Raw genomic sequence first — 12,795 nt, forward strand, 5'->3', positions numbered from 1 at the left:
AGTAGTAGTGGTTGTGGTGGTAGTGGTAGTAGTAGCGGTTGTGGTAGTAGTAGTGGTAGTAGTAGTGGTTGTGGTAGTAGTAGCGGTTGTGGTAGTAGTAGTGGTAGTAGTAGTGGTTGTGGTAGTAGTAGTGGTTGTAGTAGTGGTTGTGGTAGTAGTAGTGGTTGTAGTAGTGGTAGTGGTAGTAGTAGTGGTTGTGGTAGTAGTAGTGGTAGTAGTAGTGGTTGTGGTGGTAGTAGTAGTGGTAGTAGTAGTAGTGGTAGTAGTAGTGGTTGTGGTAGTGGTTGTGGTAGTAGTGGTTGTGGTATTGGTTGTGGTAGTAGTAGTGGTTGTGGTAGTAGTAGTGGTAGTAGTAGTGGTTGTGGTAGTGGTAGTAGTAGTAGTAGTGGTAGTGGTAGTAGTAGTAGTAGTGGTTGTGGTAGTAGTAGTGGTAGTAGTAGTGGTTGTGGTAGTAGTAGTGGTAGTAGTAGTGGTTGTGGTAGTAGTAGTAGTAGTGGTTGTGGTAGTAGTAGTGGTAGTAGTAGTGGTTGTGGTAGTAGTAGTGGTAGTAGTAGTGGTTGTGGTAGTGGTAGTAGTAGTGGTTGTGGTAGTGGTAGTAGTAGTAGTAGTGGTTGTGGTAGTAGTAGTGGTAGTGGTTGTGGTGGTAGTGGTAGTAGTAGTGGTTGTGGTAGTAGTAGTAGTAGTGGTTGTGGTAGTAGTAGTGGTAGTGGTTGTGGTGGTAGTGGTAGTAGTAGTGGTTGTGGTAGTAGTAGTGGTAGTAGTAGTGGTTGTGGTAGTAGTAGTGGTAGTAGTAGCGGTTTTTGGCAGTGGTAGTAGTAGCGGTTGTGGTAGTGGTTGTGGTAGTTGTAGTGGTAGTAGTAGTGGTTGTGGTAGTAGTAGTGGTAGTAGTAGTGGTTGTGGTAGTAGTAGTGGTTGTAGTAGTGGTAGTGGTAGTAGTAGTGGTTGTGGTAGTAGTAGTGGTAGTAGTAGTGGTTGTGGTGGTAGTAGTAGTGGTAGTAGTAGCAGTTGTGGTGGTAGTAGTAGCGGTTGTGGTAGTGGTAGTAGTAGCGGTTTTTGGTAGTAGTAGTGGTAGTAGTGGTTGTGGTAGTAGTAGTGGTAGTAGTAGCGGTTGTGGTAGTAGTAGTGGTAGTAGTGGTTGTGGTAGTAGTAGTGGTAGTAGTAGTGGTTGTGGTAGTAGTAGTGGTAGTAGTAGTGGTTGTGGTAGTAGTAGTGGTAGTAGTAGTGGTTGTGGTAGTAGTAGTGGTTGTGGTAGTAGTAGTGGTAGTAGTAGCAGTTGTGGTGGTAGTAGTAGCGGTTGTGGTAGTGGTAGTAGTAGCGGTTTTTGGTAGTAGTAGTGGTAGTAGTGGTTGTGGTAGTAGTAGTGGTAGTAGTAGCGGTTGTGGTAGTAGTAGTGGTAGTAGTGGTTGTGGTAGTAGTAGTGGTAGTAGTAGTGGTTGTGGTAGTAGTAGTGGTATTAGTAGTGGTAGTAGTAGCGGTTGTGGTAGTAGTAGTAGTAGTGGTGGGTAGTAGTAGTAGTGGTAGTAGTAGTGGTTGTGGTTGTGGTAGTAGTAGTGGTGGTACTAGTAGTAGTGGTAGTAGTAGTGGTTGTGGTAGTAGTAGTGGTAGTAGTAGTGGTTGTGGTAGTAGTAGTGGTAGTAGTGGTTGTGGTAGTAGTAGTGGTAGTAGTAGTGGTTGTGGTAGTAGTAGTGGTTGTGGTAGTAGTAGTGGTAGTAGTAGCAGTTGTGGTGGTAGTAGTAGCGGTTGTGGTAGTGGTAGTAGTAGCGGTTTTTGGTAGTAGTAGTGGTAGTAGTGGTTGTGGTAGTAGTAGTGGTAGTAGTAGCGGTTGTGGTAGTAGTAGTGGTAGTAGTGGTTGTGGTTGTAGTAGTGGTAGTAGTAGTGGTTGTGGTAGTAGTAGTGGTTGTGGTAGTAGTAGTGGTAGTAGTAGCAGTTGTGGTGGTAGTAGTAGCGGTTGTGGTAGTGGTAGTAGTAGCGGTTTTTGGTAGTGGTAGTAGTAGCGGTTGTGGTAGTAGTAGTGGTAGTAGTAGTGGTAGTAGTAGTGGTTGTGGTAGTAGTAGTGGTTGTAGTAGTGGTAGTGGTAGTAGTAGTGGTTGTGGTAGTAGTAGTGGTTGTGGTGGTAGTAGTAGTGGTAGTAGTAGTGGTGGTAGTAGTGGTTGTGGTAGTGGTTGTGGTAGTAGTGGTTGTGGTATTGGTTGTGGTAGTAGTAGTGGTTGTGGTAGTAGTAGTGGTAGTAGTAGTGGTTGTGGTAGTAGTAGTGGTTGTGGTAGTAGTAGTGGTAGTAGTAGTTGTTGTAGTAGTGGTTGTGGTAGTAGTAGTGGTAGTAGTAGTGGTAGTAATAGTGGTTGTGGTTGTGGTAGTAGTAGTGGTGGTAGTAGTAGTAGTGGTAGTAGTAGTGGTTGTGGTGGTAGTGGTAGTAGTAGCGGTTGTGGTAGTAGTAGTGGTAGTAGTAGTGGTTGTGGTAGTAGTAGCGGTTGTGGTAGTAGTAGTGGTAGTAGTAGTGGTTGTGGTAGTAGTAGTGGTTGTAGTAGTGGTAGTGGTAGTGGTAGTGGTAGTAGTAGTGGTAGTAGTAGTGGTTGTGGTAGTAGTAGTGGTAGTAGTAGCGGTTGTGGTGGTAGTAGTGGTAGTAGTAGCGGTTGTGGTAGTAGTAGTGGTTGTGGTAGTAGTAGTGGTAGTAGTAGTGGTTGTGGTGGTAGTAGTAGTGGTAGAAGTAGTGGTAGTAGTAGCGGTTGTGGTAGTAGTAGTGGTTGTAGTAGTAGTAGTGGTAGTAGTAGTGGTTGTGGTAGTAGTAGTGGTAGTAGTAGTGGTTGTGGTAGTAGTAGTAGTAGTAGTAGCGGTTGTGGTAGTAGTAGTGGTAGTAGTAGTGGTAGTAGTAGTGGTTGTGGTAGTAGTAGTAGTAGCGGTTGTGGTAGTAGTAGTGGTAGTAGTAGTAGTTGTGGTAGTAGTAGTGGTAGTAGTAGTAGTTGTAGTAGTAGTAGTGGTAGTAGTAGTGGTTGTGGTAGTAGTAGTGGTAGTAGTAGTGGTTGTGGTAGTAGTAGTGGTTGTAGTAGCGGTTGTGGTAGTAGTAGTGGTAGTAGTAGTGGTTGTGGTAGTAGTAGTGGTTGTGGTAGTAGTAGTGGTAGTAGTAGTGGTTGTGGTATTAGTAGTGGTAGTAGTAGCGGTTGTGGTAGTAGTAGTAGTAGTGGTGGGTAGTAGTAGTAGTGGTAGTAGTAGTGGTTGTGGTAGTAGTAGTAGTAGTAGTGGTTGTGGTAGTAGTAGTGGTAGTAGTAGTGGTTGTGGTAGTGGTAGTAGTAGTAGTGGTGGTTGTGGTAGTAGTAGTGGTAGTAGTAGTGGTTGTGGTAGTGGTAGTAGTAGTGGTAGTAGTAGTGGTTGTGGTAGTAGTAGTGGTAGTAGTAGTGGTTGTGGTAGTAGTAGTGGTAGTGGTTGTGGTGGTAGTGGTAGTAGTAGTGGTTGTGGTAGCGGTTGTGGTAGTAGTAGTGGTAGTGGTTGTGGTGGTAGTGGTAGTAGTAGTGGTTGTGGTAGTAGTAGTAGTGGTTGTGGTAGTAGTAGTGGTAGTGGTTGTGGTGGTAGTGGTAGTAGTAGTGGTTGTGGTAGTAGTAGTGGTAGTAGTAGTGGTTGTGGTAGTAGTAGTGGTAGTAGTAGTGGTTGTGGTAGTAGTAGTGGTTGTAGTAGTGGTAGTGGTAGTAGTAGTGGTTGTGGTAGTAGTAGTGGTAGTAGTAGTGGTTGTGGTAGTAGTAGTAGTAGTAGTGGTTGTGGTAGTAGTAGTAGTAGTAGTGGTTGTGGTAGTAGTAGTAGTAGTGGTTGTGGTAGTGGTAGTAGTAGTAGTGGTGGTTGTGGTAGTAGTAGTGGTAGTAGTAGTGGTTGTGGTAGTGGTAGTAGTAGTGGTAGTAGTAGTGGTTGTGGTAGTAGTAGTGGTAGTGGTTGTGGTGGTAGTGGTAGTAGTAGTGATTGTGGTAGCGGTTGTGGTAGTAGTAGTGGTAGTGGTTGTGGTGGTAGTGGTAGTAGTAGTGGTTGTGGTAGTAGTAGTAGTAGTGGTTGTGGTAGTAGTAGTGGTAGTGGTTGTGGTGGTAGTGGTAGTAGTAGTGGTTGTGGTAGTAGTAGTGGTAGTAGTAGTGGTTGTGGTAGTAGTAGTGGTAGTAGTAGCGGTTTTTGGCAGTGGTAGTAGTAGCGGTTGTGGTAGTGGTTGTGGTAGTAGTAGTGGTAGTAGTAGTGGTTGTGGTAGTGGTAGTAGTAGTGGTACTAGTAGTGGTTGTGGTAGTAGTAGTGGTAGTGGTTGTGGTGGTGGTGGTAGTGGTAGTAGTAGCGGTTTTTGGCAGTGGTAGTAGTAGCGGTTGTGGTAGTGGTTGTGGTAGTAGTAGTGGTAGTAGTAGTGGTTGTGGTAGTGGTAGTAGTAGTGGTTGTGGTAGCGGTTGTGGTAGTAGTAGTGGTGGTGGTAGTGGTAGTAGTAGTGGTTGTGGTAGTAGTAGTAGTAGTGGTTGTGGTAGTAGTAGTGGTAGTGGTTGTGGTGGTAGTGGTAGTAGTAGTGGTTGTGGTAGTAGTAGTGGTAGTAGTAGTGGTTGTGGTAGTAGTAGTGGTAGTAGTAGCGGTTTTTGGCAGTGGTAGTAGTAGCGGTTGTGGTAGTGGTTGTGGTAGTAGTAGTGGTAGTAGTAGTGGTTGTGGTAGTAGTAGTGGTTGTAGTAGTGGTTGTGGTAGTAGTAGTGGTTGTAGTAGTGGTAGTGGTAGTAGTAGTGGTTGTGGTAGTAGTAGTGGTAGTAGTAGTGGTTGTGGTGGTAGTAGTAGTGGTAGTAGTAGTAGTGGTAGTAGTAGTGGTTGTGGTAGTGGTTGTGGTAGTAGTGGTTGTGGTATTGGTTGTGGTAGTAGTAGTGGTTGTGGTAGTAGTAGTGGTAGTAGTAGTGGTTGTGGTAGTGGTAGTAGTAGTAGTAGTGGTAGTGGTAGTAGTAGTAGTAGTGGTTGTGGTAGTAGTAGTGGTAGTAGTAGTGGTTGTGGTAGTAGTAGTGGTAGTAGTAGTGGTTGTGGTAGTAGTAGTAGTAGTGGTTGTGGTAGTAGTAGTGGTAGTAGTAGTGGTTGTGGTAGTAGTAGTGGTAGTAGTAGTGGTTGTGGTAGTGGTAGTAGTAGTGGTTGTGGTAGTGGTAGTAGTAGTAGTAGTGGTTGTGGTAGTAGTAGTGGTAGTGGTTGTGGTGGTAGTGGTAGTAGTAGTGGTTGTGGTAGTAGTAGTAGTAGTGGTTGTGGTAGTAGTAGTGGTAGTGGTTGTGGTGGTAGTGGTAGTAGTAGTGGTTGTGGTAGTAGTAGTGGTAGTAGTAGTGGTTGTGGTAGTAGTAGTGGTAGTAGTAGCGGTTTTTGGCAGTGGTAGTAGTAGCGGTTGTGGTAGTGGTTGTGGTAGTAGTAGTGGTAGTAGTAGTGGTTGTGGTAGTAGTAGTGGTAGTAGTAGTGGTTGTGGTAGTAGTAGTGGTTGTAGTAGTGGTAGTGGTAGTAGTAGTGGTTGTGGTAGTAGTAGTGGTAGTAGTAGTGGTTGTGGTGGTAGTAGTAGTGGTAGTAGTAGTAGTGGTAGTAGTAGTGGTTGTGGTAGTGGTTGTGGTAGTAGTGGTTGTGGTATTGGTTGTGGTAGTAGTAGTGGTTGTGGTAGTAGTAGTGGTAGTAGTAGTGGTAGTGGTAGTAGTAGTAGTAGTGGTTGTGGTAGTGGTAGTAGTAGTAGTAGTGGTAGTGGTAGTAGTAGTAGTAGTGGTTGTGGTAGTAGTAGTGGTAGTAGTAGTGGTAGTAGTAGTGGTTGTGGTAGTAGTAGTAGTAGTGGTTGTGGTAGTAGTAGTGGTAGTAGTAGTGGTTGTGGTAGTAGTAGTGGTAGTAGTAGTGGTTGTGGTAGTGGTAGTAGTAGTAGTAGTGGTTGTGGTAGTAGTAGTAGTGGTTGTGGTAGTGGTAGTAGTAGTAGTAGTGGTTGTGGTAGTAGTAGTGGTAGTAGTAGTGGTTGTGGTAGTAGTAGTGGTAGTAGTAGTGGTTGTGGTAGTAGTAGTGGTTGTGGTAGTGGTTGTGGTAGTAGTAGTGGTTGTGGTAGTAGTAGTGGTAGTAGTAGTGGTAGTGGTAGTAGTAGTAGTAGTGGTTGTGGTAGTAGTAGTGGTAGTTTCATAAACTAAAGGAAAACTTTAAACTGGCTGCAGCTCAAAATGAAAACTAAACTAAGTGAGTTGGGCCAATTAATGATGCCTGGATCAGAACATGTTGCTGTTGGGTTAATTAATCCTAAAACAACAGTTTTAAGCCCACCTGAGAAGATGTTTCAGTAATGTAAAACTATTTCCAGGCGTCAGTGTAATGAAGTCTGAACTCCGCTTCATGTTTCAGGTTTTAATTCCAACCTGTCACAACATTTACCCGATCCAATTAAATTTCCCATCCAGAACACTTTGGGACATGTTGAACCTCACATTTACCTCTGAGGAGAATCTCCATTTAGTCCTAAAACAGAGAGCTGCACCAACGGTTTAACTCGGTTCCACACCTAAACTGTTCTGGATCTGGAATGTTCAGGAAAACATTTTTGCTATTACTTCAGCCTGAAGAAGTTACTAACTGAAACAGGAAACAGATTCTGACCTGCAGAGAGAGATCCAGATATGTTTGTGATAGAACAAATGGAAACCTGGTTTCTAGACTAAAATGTGGGCAGAGCCATCAGCTGATTAAAACTAAACTTTGTACATTCAGGATGAAAATAACTGGCTGCCCTACATCAAATATGGTCCAGAAGAACTAGAAAAACCGTTCCTCACCTGCAGTGTTGCTCTGTGTTTGCGTCTGCTTGCTTGTGTCGGCACAGCCCATGTAGACCGCTGCCGGCTGCACTTCCTTTAAACACGCCCACCCCAAACACTAACACACACACACACACACACACAACCACACTGACTCTGACCAGCTCCGTGAAATCCGGTTAAAAGGATTCACAATAATTTCTGAATGTCTGAGATTTGTTTCCAGTTTTTAACATTAATGAAAGGTGATCTCTGTGCTGCATTTGAACCAGTCCATCGGTTCTCTTCCAGATCTTCCAACATGTTGCAGAGATCAGGGGAACAGCACAAGGCTGGTTGAGATCTTATTTGCCTGACAGATTCCAGTTTCTTCATGTTTATGATAAATCTTCCACACACTGAAGTGAACTGAACTCTGGGGTTAGGGGTGGAGTACCACAGGGTTCAGTGCTTGGGCCAATTCGTTTACAATGTACAGGTGCCTTTCAGTAAAGCAGAATATCATCAAAATCTTCATTTCAGCAATTTCACTTAAAAAGTGAGTGATATATTTTATTTCTGTTATTATTTTATTTCTGTTATTTTGGATTATTGTGGGTTACAGCTGATGGAAACGCAAATATTAATGTTACATCAGACCAATAAAAGGAAACAAAAATGTTCTGCCATGGCCATCATGTAGCCGACACAGCCATTGGGAAGACTCCTGGCTTGACAGCCACCAACACCCTCCACAAGGAGGAGAAGCCACAGAAGGTCATTGCTACAGAAGGTTTATCCAAGCATATTAATAGAAAGCTGTGTGGAAAAAAAAAAGCATGGGAGAAAAAGGTGCCCAAGCAACAGGGATACACAAAGCCTTGAGAGGATTGGGAACTAGTCCAAACGTGTCTGCTAGTTCAAGGCTGGATTAGTTTTATTCTTTACAATCTGGAAGCCCAAAATATCAGTAAAAAAGTCCCAAACGCTGCATATAGACAGACATTTCTTCGTTTAATCCAAAACTTCTTTGTGTTCAGTTAAATCTGGAGTTTAGGTATGTTTGGGAATCGTTTTAGATGGGAGGGCAGAGGTGGATCAGCTGGAAGATGTTTCCGTATGCCTGTGCTGCCTCCTGCTGGACCCACACAATACCTCCCAAAACAGAACCAGGTGTCATGCCAAGGTCTGTATCCCCGACAGAATCTGTATCCCTGCGTCGGGAGCGCAGGAAGAGTGGACCCAGTTGTTTCCAGTCTCATTTCTAGCAAACTAGATCTAGAAGTAGTGAGGCTGTGCTTTCGTTAAAGATGAGTGTCGCTAGTTCAGTTAGAGATTTCCAACAAAAGATTTCGCATCTATTGTTGTTCTTAGGTGGAATCAGACGTGACTATTAGAATAATTCAATTCAGTTTATTTATATAGCGCCAATTCACAACACATGTCGTCTCAAGGCTCTTCACAACAGTCAGGTTCATACATTCCAATTAATCGTAACCATTGAACAGTGCAGTCAGATTCAGTTATTTATTCAAATTGGATAAAAAGTTTTTCTATCTAAGGAAACCCAGCAGATTGCATCCAGTCAGTGACTTGCAGCATTCACTCCTCCTGGATGAGCATGTAGAGACAGTGGACAGTCACTGGTGTTGACTTTGCAGCAATCCCTCATACTGAGCATGCATGTAGCGACAGTGGAGAGGAAAAACTCCCTTTTAACAGGAAGAAACCTCCAGCAGAACCAGAACCAGGCTCAGTGGGAGCGGCCATCTGCCACGACCGACTGGGGGTTTGAGAGAACAGAGCAGAGATACAAAGAGAACAAAGAAGCACTGATCCAGGAGTACTTTCTATGGGAAGGAAAAGTAAATGTTAATGGATGTAGCTCCTTTAGTTGTTTCATCTAGAAAGAAAGAACAGATAAACTCTGAGCCAGTTTTCAAGGTTAGAGTCTGAAAGAGAGAACATAGAGTTAGTTACAGTAGAAGCTCAGTCAGTATCCATGTCTAGGAGAGAGAAAGGGTTAAACACTGAAAGACAGGGCTATGTGGATCATCTGTAGAAGGTGAGCTTTAAGTTGTTGCCAGCAGAAGCTTGGATGATGCCCCTCTCCAGAAAGGTGTCACAGGTAGACACAGAGTCAGGCCAGGTGTAGCTTCTAGGAAGAGAATAGAGAGAGAACATAAAGTTAAAAGCTGAAATAACAGCAAATAATGCAGAATTGGAGAGTAGTATGAGAATGTAGCGAAGAGGGTGAAAGTGGTCATTATGTCCTCCAGCAGCCTAAGCCTATAGCAGCATAACTACAGAGATAACTCAGGATAAACTAAGCCACTGTAACTATAAGCTTTATCAAAAAGGAAAATTTTAAGCCTAGCCTTAAAAGTAGACAGGGTGTCCATCTAGAGCCCACTGATGGTCATTTTTATACTGAAAACCACAACGATTGGGATACCTCCCTCTGTCAGATTGACCATAACCATTGGAACAAACCGAGAGCGTTTGCCTAATATGAGGATAATCACGTCAGCATAGAATCCGTTCATAAAAACATTAACGCTTGATAAACCACATTCTCAACATGTAAACTGATCTGTGATCATTTCTAGATTGACATATTTTTGTCTGCTGGTAACAAAAATGCACCTTCCTGAGTATCACTAAACAGTTGTCTACTTGATTCTTTTAAAACTCATTTTTTGTTGCTAGATCCATATGAAAGGATCACATGAAACAGATCCCAAAGGTAAAAAAAAAAACACTGAAAAAAGTTAAGCCCAACACGATTCCAAACCCTGGCATATCTAGATTTAAAGTGATTTTAATTGGAAAGAAACAAGACAGGTGTCTTTCGAAATATGACAATGCATAAGAAGTAAAAAAAATCTGTTTTAATTTGCATTGTAATAAAATAGTATGTAGAAATGTATTTACATTCTTCTCAATCGTACTCGTACTTATTTGTCACATGGGTGCAACGAAATTTTCAAAACAAAACAAAACAGAACAAAACAAAACAGTGCAGGCAAGTAGTGCAAATTAAAGAAAATAAATCCGGGACCGGGTCGCGGGGGCAGCAGAAGGCGTTCCCAGGCCAGCTGAGAGACATAGTCCCTCCAGCGTGTCCTGGGCCGTCCCCTGGGCCTCATCCCGTGCCTGGAACACCTCCCAAGGAAGGCGTCCAGGAGGCATCCGGTATAGATGCCCGAGCCACCTCAACTGGCTCCTCTCAATGTGGAGGAGCAGCAGCTCTACTCCGAGCCCCTCCTGGATGGCCGAGCTCCTCACCCTATCTCTAAGGGAGTGCCCGGCCACCCTACGGAGGAAGCTCATTTCAGCCGCTTGTATCCGGGATCTCGTTCTTTCAGTCATGACCCAAAGTTCATGGCCATAGGTGAGGGTAGGAACGTAGACCGACCAGTAAATTGAGAGCTTTGCTTTTCGGCTCAGCTTTCTCTTCACCACAATGGACCGGCACAGTGCCCCCATTACTGCGGCAGCCGCACCGATCCGTCTGTCGATCTCCCGCTCCATTCTTCCCTCACTCGTGAACAAGACCCCAAGATACTTAAACTCCTCCACTTGAGGCAGGAACTCCCCTCCAACCTGAAGAGGACAAGTCACCCTTTTCCGGTCGAGAACCATGGCCTCGGACTTGGAAGAGCTGATCTTCATCCCAGCCGCTTCACACTCGGCTGCGAACCGCCCCAGTGCATGCTGTAGGTCTTGGCTAGAGGGGGCCAGCAGGACCACGTCATCTGCAAAAAGAGAAGATGAAATCCACTGGTCCCCAAACCAGACCCCCTCCGGCCCTTGGCTGCATCTAGAAATCCTGTCCATAAAAGTTATGAACAGGACCGGTGACAAAGGGCAACCCTGCTGGAGTCCAACATGCACCGGGAACAGGTCCGACTTAGTGACGGCAATGCGGACCAAACTCCTGCTCTGCTTGTACAGAGACCGGATGGCCCCTAATAAAGGGCCCCCGATTCCATACTCCTGGAGCACCCCCCACAGGGCATCACGAGGGACACAGTCAAATGCCTTCTCCAGGTCCACAAAACACATGTGAACCGGTTGGGCAAACTCCCATGAACCCTTGAGTACCTTGTAGAGGGTATAGAGCTGGTCCAGTGTTCCACGGCCGGGACGAAAACCACACTGCTCCTCCTGAAGCCGAGGTTCGACTATCGGCCGGACTCTCCTCTCCAATACCCTGGCGTAGGCCTTACCAGGGAGGCTGAGGAGTGTGATGCCCCTGTAGTTGGAACACACCCTCCACCACCCCAGTCTGCCAGTCCAGAGGCACTGTCCCCGACTGCCTCGAAATGTTGAAGAGGCGTGTCAACCATGACAGCCCTACAACATCCAGAGACTTGAGGTACTCAGGGTGGATCTCATCCAACCCCGAAGCCCTGCCACCATGGAGCTTTTTAACCACCTCGGTGACTTCAGCCTGGGTGATGAAAGAGTCCAACCCTGAGTCCCCAGCCTCTGTTTCCACCAGGGAATGCGTGATGGCAGGATTGAGGAGATCCTCGAAGCACTCCTTCCACCGCCCAATAATGTCCCCGGTCGACGTCAGCAGCTCCCACCCCCACTGTAAACAGTGTTGGTGAAGCACTGCTTCCCCCTCCTGAGGCACCGGACAGTTTACCAGAATCGCTTCGAGGCCAACCGGTAGTCCTGCTTTATTCTCCTCCAGAGGATCCAACTCACCACCAGGTAGTGATCAGTGGACTGCTCAGCCCCTCTCTTCACCCGAGGGTGGGACCCCAGCTCTGCCGTACCAGGTGACATCACGTGCCTCGTTTGTGTAGTCCTCATGCGGGTGTCTTGAACCGCTCTTCGTCTGACCCGTCACCTAGAGCCCGTTTGCCATGGGAGACCCTACCAGGGGCATTTAAGCCCCAGACAACAGAGTCTCTAGGATCATTCGGGCACTCAAACCCCTCCACCACGTTAAGGTGGCGGTTCAAGGAGGGGAGTCTTCTCAATAATCAATGAAAAAACATTTACTGATGTTAAAGCACTGAAACCCATTTGTTAACCCAAGTGTTAACAAGATTTTTGCCTGTTTCCACTGATGCTTTAACATTTTTCTTTGGAGCACAGAGTCACTCAGGCTGTAACTCCTCTTTGCCATCACCATAGTCCTTAACACAACTTATTTTCTAACATCTTCATTCTAACATTCATATTTCATTCTACACTGCCAGAATCTATGTCCCCATTCTACTCCACCTATCTAGCATTTTAATTTTAATAACCTTATGATTATGATTAGTTACTGCTCTTTATCTTTTAAAATATTTCTGCCCCAATCTTGCACAGAATCATCCTACAGCTTTCCCCTATATTGGGTGGAAACAGATTGCCAGGCTGACCCTGTCAGAATTTGTATTCCCCTCCAAATTACAAACAGTATCTCACATTCTTGATTTTTTGTTCACAAACACTTCTTATGATGACCCACTACTCTTGAAATTATGGAGCTCATAGCTCTTTATACAGTGGACTTACCAAAAATGTCAGGCTGACCCTGAACAGTTTTCCACACTCTTGATTTTTCTACTTAAAACAGTTCACATCATTAAGACCGATGTTCTCGCTTGCCTGCAAAGAAACATAAACGTGCTTTCTGCACGTTACAACTTTATTTTTATACCAAACTTCCAACATTTCAATAACACTACATAGTTGAAGAAACCAATAATCTATTTTTGGCTAGCAGCCTTCTTTTCCTGGTGAAAAAGTGCCATAAATAAACATGCCGCTCTCCTTCCTATCTAACCACTGTTAAAAAGAAGAATCTGGACATCATGAATCTCCCATTTATCAGTCAGGTTATTGAACAAGCTGGTTTCTTCGACTCTGCAGTGACACCTGTCCTGGCTCAGCTCCAGGTGGTTTCATCAGAAGGTGTTAACAGAAAGGGGCGGGGTCTAATTCAGATGGCTGTCAGAGTCCAGAGGAGCAACTGCTTTAACATCTGGAGGAAAGAGATGATTATTATTATTGATCAGTTCTGAAGTTTAAATCCGGATCATGGATCAGAACAGTGTTGTTCTATGTATCC

The 12,795-nt window shown here is 44.8% G+C and overlaps 1 protein-coding gene across 1 annotated transcript in view; it reads right to left on the reverse strand.

Moving 5' to 3' along the window:
• The window catches only part of zgc:113363 (uncharacterized protein LOC791449 homolog), a 32,807-nt gene extending 25,979 nt beyond the window's left edge, over nt 1-6,828 (reverse strand). The window contains exon 1 of the mRNA XM_047366100.1: nt 6,756-6,828. The gene's annotated coding sequence lies outside the window, so the exon portion shown is untranslated. The remainder of the gene's footprint in view (nt 1-6,755) is intronic.
• Nucleotides 6,829-12,795: the final 5,967 nt, after the last annotated feature.

The sequence above is a fragment of the Girardinichthys multiradiatus genome, chromosome 1 (genome assembly GCF_021462225.1).
Source record: "Girardinichthys multiradiatus isolate DD_20200921_A chromosome 1, DD_fGirMul_XY1, whole genome shotgun sequence".
Lineage (NCBI taxonomy): Eukaryota > Metazoa > Chordata > Actinopteri > Cyprinodontiformes > Goodeidae > Girardinichthys > Girardinichthys multiradiatus.